Source organism: Eptesicus fuscus, chromosome 13 (assembly GCF_027574615.1).
Source record: "Eptesicus fuscus isolate TK198812 chromosome 13, DD_ASM_mEF_20220401, whole genome shotgun sequence".
NCBI lineage: Eukaryota > Metazoa > Chordata > Mammalia > Chiroptera > Vespertilionidae > Eptesicus > Eptesicus fuscus.
In genome coordinates this window covers 13210365-13223158 of record NC_072485.1, presented here as the reverse complement: position 1 = coordinate 13223158, position 12794 = coordinate 13210365, and the positions used below count along the sequence as shown (strand labels likewise).

The following is a 12794-nucleotide window of genomic DNA, read 5'->3' as shown; positions in this document are numbered from 1 at the left end:
ATAAAATAAACATCAAAATGAAGGCCATCACAAGAGACAACAGAGGTCACTACATAATACTAAAGGGATCAATCCAGTAAGAGGATATAACCCTGGTAAACATATATGCACCCAACATAGGAGCACCTAAATACATAAAAAAAACTTCTAGAGGACTTTAAGGGAGAGATCAACAACAACAAGGTCATAGGGAACTTTAACACCTCCCAGACTTCACTGGATAGATCTTCCAGACAAAAACTTAAAAAGAAAACAGTGACTCTAAAGTACACATTGGATCAGATGGATTTAGTTGACATTTATAGAACATTTCACCCCAAAGCTGCAGAATGTACATTTTTCTCAAGTGCACATGGATCATTCACAAAGATAGACCACATGTTAGGACACAAAACAAGTCTCTACAAGTTCAAGAAGACTGAAATCATATCAAGCATCTTCTCAGATCACAGTGGAATGAAATTAGAAATCAAGTACAGTTAAAACACCCAAAAGCATTCAAACGCATGGAGACTAAATAGCTTATTAAACCATGAATGGGTTACCAACAAGATCAAGAAAGAAATAAAAAAATTCCTGGAAACAAATGAAAATGAACATACAACAACCCCAAATCTCTGGGACACAGTAAAAGCAGTCCTGAGAGGGAAGTTCATAGCACTACAGGCCTACCTCAAAAAACAAGAAAAATTCACAATAAACCACTTAACCCTACAACTTAAAGAACTAGAAAGAGAACATCAAGAAAAACCCAGAGTAAGTAGAAGGGAGGAATTAATAAAGATAAGAGCAGAAATAAATGACATAGAAACTAAAAAAATAAAATAAAATTAAAAAATCAATGAAACCAAGAGCTGGCTCTTTGAAAGGATAAACAAAATTGATGAACTGTTAGCCAAACTCATCAAGAAACAGAGAGAGGACCCAAATAAATAAAATCAGAAACAAAAGCGAAGAAGTAGCCACTGACACCACAGAAATACAAAGGATTGTAAGGAAATACTATGAACAAATGTGGATGAAATGGACAAATTCCTAGAAAAATACATTCTCCAAAAACTGAATCAGGAAGAATCAAAAAACCTGAATAGACCCATAATAACTAATGAAATAGAAGTAGTAATCAAAAAAACTCCCACCAAACAAAAGCCTGGATCCGGACAGCTTCCCTTGGGGAGTTTTACCAAACAATTAAAGAACTAACACCTATTCTCCTCAAACTATTACAAAAAATCCAAGAGGAAGGAACACTTCCAAATTCTTTCCATGAGGCCAACATCACCCTAATTCCAAAATCAGATAAAGGCACTACAAAGAAAGAGAATTATAGGATAATATCCCTGATGAACATTGATGCTAACATCCTCAACAAAAAATTAGCAAATCGCATCCAGCAATATATTAAAAAGATCATGCAAGGCTGGTACAATATTCGCAAATCAACGAATGTGATAAATCTTGTAAACAAATTGAAATGCAAAAATCACATTATCATAGCAATAGACACAGAAAAAGCATTTGACAAAATCCAACATCCATTTTTGATAAAACTCTCAGCAAAGTGGGAATAGAGGGAGCATATCTCAACATGATATAGGCCATATATGACAAACCTACAGCCAACATCATATTCAATGGGCAAAAACTAAAAGCATTTCCCCTAAGAACATGAACAAGATGAAGCAATGAAGCATAGTAACATTCATCTCGGGTAAAAACTGCTGTTTGAATTTTAACCCTGCTATTCTGGCTTCTGTACATACCTGCTTGCTTAAACAATAGGGTAGTTACCTCAGTTTACAAATTGAGACCTGGAAGCTCACATCACAAAGGTTATTCGTCTGTGCCTGAGGACCAGATCCACAAAATTGTTTTCCTTGACTCAGTGGCACCGGGAATACTTTCCGATGACTCAGTGGCTCCAGGAACTGAAACTATAGATAACCTTTAGAGATTACTATAGATTACTATAGATAACTTTGCTCAATTTTGATTCTGTAAGACTGCTTTCACAAGATAATTCCACATTCCAATGTCTAGCAGGATGTGCTTTTTGCCTTGATAAGCTGGCTACTGTTCTCACTCAGGCGCTACGAGATTTGGAGAGCTAATGCCCCCTTGTAGCCACCAGCTTTTGAATAAATGACTCCTTAATTCGACTTCTTGATTGGGGTGTCCTTTGTGCAATTCATGGGGTACACTACAACAAAGACAGGGATGTCCACTTTCACTACTCTTATTCAACATAGTACTAGAAGTCCTAGCCACAGCAATCAGACAAGATGAAGAAAAAAAGTCATCCAAATTAGAAAGAGGGAAGTAAAACTCTCATTATTCACAGATGACATGATATTGTACATAGAAAACCCTAAAGACTCCACCAAAAAACTACTAGATTAATAAATAAATTTGGCAATGTAGCATGATACAAAATCAACACCCAAAAATCAATGGCTTTTTTTATACCAATAATGAATTTTCAGAAAGAGAAACCAAACAAGCATTGTTACCATTGCAACAACAAAAAAAAATTAAAATACTTCGGAATAAACTTAACCAAGAAGACAAAAGGCCTGAACTCAGAAAACTACAGAACGTTGAAAAAAGAGATAGAAGGAGATATAAACAAGTGGAAGAATATACCGTGTTCATGGATTGGTAGAATCAACATCATTAAAATGTCCATACTACTCAAGGCAATCTATAGATTCAATGCCATTCCTATTAAAATACCAAAAGCATATTTCACAGATCTAGAACAACTACTCCAAAATTTTATTTGGAACCAAAAAAGACCCCCAAATAGCCACAGCAATCTTGAGAAAGAACAAAGTTGGAGGAATGACAATACCAGATTTCAAGTTATATTACAAAACCATTGTAATCAAGAACAGGCACAAGAATAGGCATATAGATCAATGAAACAGAACAGAGACCCCAGAAATCGACCCAAGCCATTATGTTTAATTAATATTTCTTTTTTCAATTAATATTTGACAAAGGAGGCAAGAGCATACAATGGAGTCAAGACTGTCTCTTCAATAAATGGTGTTGGGAAAATTGGACAGATACATGCAAAAAAAAAAAAAAATGAGCCTAGACCACCAACTTACACCATACACAAGAATAAACTCAAAATGGATAAAAGACTTAAATGTAAGTCGTGAAACCATAAAAATCCTAGAAGAAACCAGAGGCACCAAAATCTCAGACATCTCTCATAGCAATATGTTTATGAATACATCTCCTAGGGCAAAGGAAACTAAGGAGAAAATAAACATATGGGACTACATCAAAATAAAAAGTTTCTGCACAGCAAAATAAACCATCAGCAAAACAAAAAGGAAGCCCACTGTATGGGAGAACATATTTGGCAATGATACATCTGATAAAGGGTTAATATCCAAAATATGTAAGGAACTCATATAACTTAACAAAAGGAAGACGAACAATCCAATTAAAAAATGGGCAAAGGACCTAAATAGACACTTCTCCAAAGAGGACATACAGATGGCCAAGAGATATATGAAAAAATGCTCAAAGTCACTGATCACCAGAGGGATGCAATTTAAAATGACAATGAGGTATCATCTTATACCTGTCAATGGCTACCATCAACAAATCAACAAATGACAAGTGCTGGCAAATATGTGGAGAAAGGGAACCCTAGTACACTGCTGGTGGGAATGCAGGCTGGTGTAGTCATTATGGAAAACAGTATGGAGTTTCCTCAAAAAATTAAATATGGAATTGGCATTTGACCCAGTGATCCCACTTCTAGAATTATATCCCAAGAAACACAAAACAGCAAACAGAAAGAATGAATGCACCCCTATGTTAACAGCAGCACAATTTACAATAGCTAAGATCTGGAAACTGCCCAAGTGCCCATCAGTAGATGAGTGGATAAAAAAGCTGTGGTGCATTTATACTATGAAATTATGCAGCAGTGAAAAAGAAGAATCTCTTACCCTTTAAGATAGCATGGAGGGACCTGGAGAGTATCATCCTAAGTGAAATAAGTCAGTTAGAGAAAGAAAAGTATCACATGATCTCACTCATATGTTGAATCTAATTAACAAAATAAACTGATGAATGGAGTTGATCCAGAGACATGGAAGCATGGAACAGAGTGAGGAATCTGAGAGGGAAGGCGGGGGAGGATGGGAATAATCAACCAAGAACCTTGTATGCATGTATGCATGGCCCATGGCCACAGACAATGAAGCGGTGAGGGTCTGGAGGGGGGGGGGGCGGGGGGGCTGGAGGTAGTCAATGAGGGAAAAAGGGGGACATATGTAATACTTTCAACAATAAAGAATTATTTTTTTAAAAGAGTTACTATCTGGCAAAAATCCCAATGTGATTGGAAAAAAAGAAAGAAAGATACTTTTTCTTTTAAAAAACTAAAAAAATGTTTACATGTATTAGAGTAATTAAAAGAGGTCTGAGCCTATTACTAAGAAATTACTGAATTCTTCTGGATCAAATTAGAGGCAAAATAATACATGCTTGAATTGTAACTATTATAATTATTTTTATAGTAATTCAGACAGTTATGTTCTTAAAAATATGTAGGGCTTACTTTATTTTATTTTGAATTTTAGAGGACATTTATTAAAGCTGGGGACAGTGAAATAAGGAAGGGCCTAGGAAAACAGGAGAGGGATTAGGTGGGGAAATGAGCCTAGGCTTGGCTGCTTTGCCTCATTAAGAAGTCAGAGAGCCGGACCTGGGGAGCTCAATGGTTGAGCATTGACCTATGAATCAGGAGGTCATCATTGGAGTCCCAGTCAGGGCACATGCCTGGGTTGCAGGTTCTATCCCCCGTAGGAGGCAGCCAATCAATGGTTCTCTCTCATCATTGATGTTTCTATCTCTCTCTCCCTCTCCTTTCCCTTCTGAAATCTATATATCTATCTATCTATCTATCTATCTATATATCTATCTAAAGAAATCAGAGAAAAGGGGGTCTTGGGGACAGGTTCAGGGGGTTTTCCCCAGACTAACTGCCACTGTCCATTGCTGCTCTGGTTGCAAGTCTCCTGGATCCTTTAGAGTTTAAGAGATGCATGCCTGGGGGGGGGGGGGGGGGGGGAGAAGGGAAGGGGGCAGGAAAAGGCACTGGCATGCTCCCAGGAGGGAGAGCACACATGCAGGGCTTATTTTATTTTTATTTTTTAAAATTTTTATTGTTGAAAGTATTACATATGTCCCCCTTTCTCCCCCATTGGCCCCCTCCAGTCTGCACCTGGTCCCCACGCAGGACTTATTTTAAAAGTAATATATAAACAAGGCAATGATCCTTAAATGTATTTTTCTATTTCTTTTTTCTTTTACATTTAAAAATATTTTTTCTTAATTATTTACTGGCTTAGTTTTGTACTTTTCTAATTTTAATTTTTAAAAATTTGGTAAAATATACATAAGTTTACCATTTTAACCATATTTAAGAATACAATTCAGTAACATAAGTACATTCAACCATGTTGTGCAGTTTTGTAGTTTTGAATAAATTCAAATTTAAACATAGTTTCTACAAGATTAAAAAATTAAGTACAAGTATACATAATGCTTCCATGATTATATTTTTACATATAACATACATAGCTCCTGTTGTTGTATCGTAAATCAGCAAATGAGACACAAGCTGCCGTAATGAGTCAATTAATTAGGAGTCGTTTATTGCGCGGCCCATAGGGAGGTGTCTTTTCCAAATCTCTGAGCACCACATACAGGAAGTCTCCCGTATTTAAACTTTTTGAGCCTCTTTGTTTGCAGATATTACAGGGGGCTCTGTGTGAGTTATTGTTACAGACTGTTGTAACCTTGAATACATAATGGGTTTGTACTTGGCATAATTATTATCAGTATTAGTCTATTTTAGTCTATTACATTGGATGGCTAGCTTGCAAGGTCAGACAGTTAATATCTTTTTCTATTATTTGAACTAAAAACAAAGTCATTTTACAGAATAACAGACTGTCTTAAAGTGACAGAGTGTATAATGACAGAGTTTACAGGACTAGGGACTATCTAACAATAGCAGAGAGTTTCAAACAGCAGTTTTTTTATACAAGACTAGAGGCCCGGTGCACGAAATTTGTGCACTGGGGGAGGGTGTCCCTCAGCCCAACCTGCACAGTCTCCAATCTGGGATCCCTGTTGGGCCTAAAGAGGCAGTCAGACATCCCTTTCACAATCCGGGACTGCTGGCTCCCAACTGCTCGCCTGCCTGCCTGATTGCCCCTAACCACTTCTGCCTGCCAGCCTGATCACCCCCTAACCCAGTGATGGGCAACCTTTTGAGCTTAGTGTGTCAAACTTCACCAAAAAACTGAGCATAACTCGGGTAGTGTGTCACTTTGAGGAAAAAACTAACTCCAAGACTCTAGTCGCAAATGTTTCATCCTCAGGAGCAGCAAATGTTTCATCCTCGGCATGTGGCCGCGTGTCATCAGAAATGGCTATGTGTGTCAGTGCTGACACACGTGTCATAGGTTCACCATCACTGCCCTAACCACTCCCCTGCCAGCCTGATTGACGCCTAACTGCTCCCCTGCCAGCCAGATCATCTCCAACTGTTCTCCCCTGACAGCCCGGTCACCCCCAAATGCCCTCCCCTGCATATTCTCTCTTTATTAGATAGGGTTTTTTCTTTAACATATTGGACAGCTCTAACTGGTTTGGCTCAGTGGATGGAGTGTCGGCCTGCAGACTCAGGGTCCCGGGTTTGATTCTGGTTAAGGGCATGTACCTTGGTTGGGGGCACATACTGCAGGAGGCAGCTGATCGATGTTTCTCTCTCATAGATGTTTCTAGCCTCTATCCTTTTCCCTTCCTCTCTATAAAAAATCAATAAAATTTATTTAAAAAAACCATATTGGACAGTGTACCTGCTGTGGTCTTGACAAAACAGTAAAAATGTAAACCCAAACTAAAAGAGTCATAAAATAAACTCCTTAAACAGGAATTTCATGAGACTTGGAAAGGTGATATCCTGTGGTTGTTTCTTCCTTTTTTTCTTCTCTTTCTTTTTCTTGATGTTTCATCTTTTGTCCTTTCTTACTTTTCTCCTTCTATTCCTTTTCTATCCTCTCTTTCTCTAAACTTTTCCTTTGGTAGAATCATCAGTACTTGACTCGCTCCCTGGGGGGCGCGGGTGCCTCCCAGCCAGACACCTAGGGCTGCCTCTGGGAGGGGTTGGCGGGGTGGGGTTGAGGGCGCCTCCCATCCAGACACCCCGGGCTGCCTCTGGGAGGGGATGGCAGTGTGGGGTCCTGGGCGCCTCCTATCCAGACACCCCGGGCTGCCTCTGGGAGGGGATGGCAGTGTGGGGTCCTGGGCGCCTCCTATCCAGACACCCCGTGCTGCCTCTGGGAGGGGATGGCAGTGTGGGGTCCTGGGCGCCTCCTATCCAAACACCCCGAGCTGCCTCTGGGAGGGGATGGCAGCGTGGGGTCCTGGGCGCCTCCTATCCAAACATCCCGGGCTGCCTCTGGGAGGCGTTGGTAGTGTGGGGTCAGGGCGCCTCCTATCCAGACACCCCGGGCTGCCTCTGGGAGGCGTTGGCAGTGTGGGGTCAGGACGCCTCCCAGCCAGACACCCCGGGCTGCCTCCAGGAGGGGATGGCAGTGTGGGGTCCGTGGGCGCCTCCTATCCAGACACCCCGGGCTGCCTCTGGGAGGGGTTGGTGGCATGGGGGCGCAGGTGCCTCCCAGCCAGACACCCCGGGCTGCCTCTGGGAGGGGTTGGCGGTGTGGGGTCGCGGACGCCTCCCAGAGCTGGGCAGTTTCTGAACAAGAGCATTTGACATTGCAATAATCGTTGACAAGCTAAAGCATTGCCAAAGTGTGAGATATTTAGATTTCAAGCAACTCAAACTTGCTTTAGATGTACAGTATTTGTATCATTTAAGGTTATCTGAAAATTCATTTAAGAGGTCTCCTGTTTTCACTTAAAACTTGTTTTAGAGTTAACCAGCTAAAGAGCTTCCATTCAGAAGTAGCATTGGACTGCGGTCGTGTGTCACTTATTCTTTGATCCTGGGCAAGACCTGTCAAATGACTGGAAAGACCAGTTTTCTTATTTGCAAATGAAAAAAATTGATTAAATGGAAAAGATTTCATTGTGTTTCTCCAACATCTTTAAAATCCTGGTTGAAGTGACCGGAATTTATAACATATTGAGTCCAATTTCGCAGAAAATCACTTTGGTTTCCCTCCTAAAATCCTTTGCCTGAAAGCCACAGACGAGGGCCTTGAGGGCTTCTAACAGCTCCAACCACCGTGCGCACGTTCTGCGGTTCGGGTTCCGAACTCGCGGGTGGAGGAAGCCGAAGAGCGAGGGGCGGGGCCGGGGCGGGGGCGGGGCCAAGAGGGGAGACGGAACGGAACTAGAATACGTCATTTCCGTCTGCGCAGTTACCAAGGCCAGAAGCCGAGCCCAGAAGCCAAGCCCAGGCCAGCGGCGATTGGCAGGTGAAGGGAATGGCGTCCCCGCCCTCTCAGCCCTGCCACCCCCCCTTTTTGGAGACTGGGTTCACCTTCGTCTCGAAGGCCTGAAGGCCAAGAGCTGTTGTGGCCCGTGCTCTGTCCTGCGCTGGAGAACGTTTCGTTTCTCTGTAGCGCCCACTAGGCCTCCAGCCGAGTCCTCGCCCACCATCCACCCCTCCCGCTCCCTCTGCCGCCCCGGGCCACCTGCGGCGCTGGGGTGACCGAGCTCCCCGCCGCCCGCCCGCGCCCGCAGCTCCGCGCCCCCGCGCCCCCGCGCCTCTGCAGCCACGCTGCGCTGTCCACCTTCGGGCGGAGGCGGAAACACTCGCTAACCAACCTCACATGTTTCCTGCACTCTTTTCCTGTTCGACCCCTGAAATGGTGTTTCGCTTTCCATTTAGTTATTTAGAGATGGAAAGGGGAAAGGCGTTTTTAAGGGAGTAGTTTAGTAGATGTGTTCCTTCATCTGCCGTTGGTATAGGATCACAGGGAAAAAGGAAAAGCGAAACTACAAAGCCGGTAAAGATCACGAAACGTCAATAAAACAGTAGGAGAAACAAAATGGGAAGTGTAGTGAAGGATGAGACAGAGGGCCGGAGAACCGGGACCCAGGCTTTGTTGGAGGAGAAGACCCCTGCCGGGCTGCCTTCCAAAGGAGAAAGAGCACACGTGCCAGGGTGAACACCCTTCTGAGGGGAGGAAAGGGAAGGGACGGGGCTTAGGGCACTCAGCACTCGCTGATTGGTGGTTTCCTGTAAGGCACATGATTAGGCACCTAGGGACTTAGGAATGGGGGCTTAGGGTATTTGGCAGGTGCTGATTGGTGGTGCAATGTACAGTCCATATAAGGTGCCTGGTTAGGTGCTCAGGAATGTCTATGCTGCAGGTACAGGTTACGTCATACTCCGTCCATCAGTTGGGGGAAGGGAGGATCTATCATATAGGTTCTAATCCCGGCGTATGAATCTTAATACTGTTTTCCAGCTTTCTAAAGTAAATGGAACGGAGAATCTAGAGATTTATCTTGTAGGCTTTTTCTCGTGAAGCTTGAAGAGGTCAGCGGAGCCAGGATGTGTCATAAAAGTGATTGATTTGGGATAGAGAAAAACACTTTATCTCAGAATCTGCAAGTAAAATCTTTTATTACCTGAACAGTAGTTTGATAGTACTTTTTAGTATCTTAGGATTTATGAAGTGGTCTCACATTGGTTAATTTCTTTGGAGCCTCCTGATAACCTTATGACATTGGTATTATTTATTTTTTTTAATCTAAGGCCATCAACTGTCCTTACTCCCCTTTTTTATCCCTGGACCTTGTCCTCTTAAACGTACTCAAAAGACTTTTACCCTTAAATTTATCTCTCTCTTTCACACTTAATTTCTCTCTCACTACTGGATCATACCCAACAACATCTTAACATGTGTTAATATCTCCCATATTAAAAAAATAATAATCCCTTGAGCCCTGGCCAGGTGCTCAGTGATTAGAACATCCGGCCTGCGGGTTTGATTCCCGGTCAAGGGCACAGACCTCAGTTGCAAGCTGGTGGCGAGGGAGGCAACCAATGGATGTCTCTCTCTCACATCCTGTTTCTCTCTCTTTTTACTCCTTCTTCCCTCCCTCCTCTCTTAAGTAAAATCAGTGGGAAAAATATCCTCAGGTAAGGATTTTAAAAATAATAATAATCCCTTGAATTCATTCCTACCAACTAGCCATCACTCCATATCTCTGCTCCCTCCAGAGAATCCTTATATAATAAAAAAGGCTAATATGCAAATCGACTGACCGGTGGCTTTGATGCATACTTGGGGTAGACTCTCAAGGCAGTAGCTGCCCCCTGGTGGTCAGTGCACACCCACAGGGGGAGCGCCGCTCAGCCAGAAGCCCTGAGCCAGGCTCAGGGCTGGTGAGCGCAGTGGTGGTGGCAGGAGCCTCTCCCATCTCTGCAGCAGTGCTAAGAATGTCTGACTGCCATGGGGAGCGGGCCTAAGGCATCATTCGGACATTCCCCCAAGGGCAATAATTTCGTGCACCGGGCCTCTAGTCATTACTATCCTCAGCTTTCTCACTTCCTCAACACACCCCAGGCTTTCTACCTTGCTACTCCACTAGAAGGTCAGCAGCAAGTTTATCTGGACAAATCTAATTTATTCTCAATTTACTTGACCCTCCAGCAGCATTTGACACAACTGAGCATACTCTTTTTCTTGAAATATCTAAAATTTAATTATTTCTTAGTAATGTGAGTGACATTTCTGAATCAGAAATTTTTGAATACTGGAAGATATTTCATCAATATTTTGTACTATTCATAATGTCATGGTGACATACAAGTTAGTGTGCATTAACATTTTCACCACTATTTTCTTAAATTTAGACAATCAACAAAACAGTAAATCGAGCCCTGGTTTGTGGTGTTGGTCAATTCCTGTGATGTAAATATTCCTACCCTGGCCAATTTCAAGCTAGGACCATGGCCTCAGCAATTGGGAAGAGATGTGCAGCAGTGCACTGTCATAGTGTTTCCACAGGCAGATACTAGTGGATACTATGCAGAGACCAAGTAATACTTAACTGTGGGTGCCTTTGCTCCCCACAGGATGTTTGGCAATGTCTGGAGATACTTTTGTTTGGTTGTCACATCTGAGCTACTGGCATCTGGTGGGCAGAGGCCAGAGATTCTGCTGAACTTCCTACCACGTATAGGACAACTCCCATAACAAAGAATCCAGCTCCAACTACCATTAGTGCCATTGTTGAGCAACCTTGCAATAAACATCAATAACCTCAAGAGAATAAGTAGAAGTAAAATATAGTGATGGGGAGGAAAAAAAAGTTTCCTCTACTCTCTTAGGTCCTGTGATTGGAACCTGCAAATTAAACTGACAAAAGAGAGACTCACAGAAGAAAGGGCATAAAAATTTTATTTGATGTTAATATTTCAATTTTACATGCACACAGAAAAGGAAGTGAAAACCCAAAGAGGCTGTTAGTATTGTATACCATGTTAACAAATGGAGCTAAGTTTGTGAAATGAGGAGACGTAGGAAGAGAAGTTTGGGAGTAAACTAATAGAAGAAAAGGGTTGGAGCCTCCTGATAACCTTATAAGGTTTGTTTATGCAGACCCACCTTTGTGCCATTGACAACGGTTATTTTCTTCCTCCTGGTATGGGAAAGGAAACGGGCAACACCTTCACAAAGGGAAATTACCTCCTTCTTTTAGGCAGCTAAACTCAGGGTAGAGGGCTTTTATTACATCTGCTGTTTCTCAGTTGTCTTCAGCTCAAATAATCCTTATGCCAAAGTGGATATTTTGGGGTAGAATATTCTGATCCCCTTCAATAGTAAAATAATTAGTAAGTTGGGAGTTTTGAGTATTTATTACCTTTATTTAATTTAATTGTAAGTTCAATTTAATTTTAATGATTGTGGTTAGCCGGGCTGGTGTGGCTCAGAGTTTGAGCATGGACCTATGAACCAGGAGATCATGGATCAATTCCTGGTCAGAGCACAAGCCCCAGTTGTGGGCTTGATCCCCAGTGGGGGATGTGCAGGAGGCAACTGATCAATGATTCTGTCTTATTATTGATGTTTCTATCTTGCTGTCCCTATGCTTTCCTCTGAAATAAATAAAAATATATTTTAAATAATAATGACTGTTTAAAAACCAGCTCACAAAATTTTTGAAATTGAAAATTTGATTCTACTGAGCCAGTGCAAGCCAGCTCCAGTTCACCACCCAAACCATGGGAGTCAATTTCCCATATAATTGTAGTCTGGCTCCTGCCTACTTTTTTTTTTTTTTTTTTTACCTTATATTCCACTCCTCTGCCTCTTCTCTAAGCTCCAATGACAATTTTCTTTCTTTCAGCCACTTGAAGACACCAAGCTCCTTATCTCGAGACATTTTTATCTTCTGCTCCCTGTGCCTGGAAACCTATCACTTTCCTATCATTGCCTGTTTGCATCATAAAAGGTAATGTCTCCTCATAGAGAGACCTTCCCTGACTACTTGTGCTAAAATACCCCTGTCATTTATCCCACTACTCTATTTTTTCTTCCTTATTGCACATGCTCTTCTTTTGTTTTTCACTTCCATATTTTAAATATCATGTTATTCTACTTATTCTTGATTTCTTTTAGATTAGCTATTTCTGGTAACTTCCTACAATGTGAAATGAAAATTAGCTCTCACACAAAACCATGACAGCGCACACACACACACACACACACACACACACACACACACACACACATATACACATTCATCCTCTACCCTCATCTTCCTAAGTTTTT

At 41.9% G+C, this 12794-nt stretch overlaps 1 protein-coding gene across 3 annotated transcripts in view; it reads left to right on the top strand.

Annotated features, from left to right (window-relative positions):
- The first annotated feature begins 8422 nt into the window (after positions 1-8422).
- C13H11orf65 (chromosome 13 C11orf65 homolog) overlaps positions 8423-12794 on the top strand; it is a 65299-nt gene continuing 60927 nt past the window's right edge. Inside the window, exons 1-2 of one of the 3 annotated variants that reach the window (XM_028131981.2) lie at positions 8423-8480; positions 12370-12474. The gene's annotated coding sequence lies outside the window, so the exon portion shown is untranslated. Of the gene's footprint in view, positions 8481-12369; positions 12475-12794 lie in introns of those variants that run through there. The other 2 variants (XM_008156091.3, XM_054725142.1) reach the window with 2 other exon arrangements.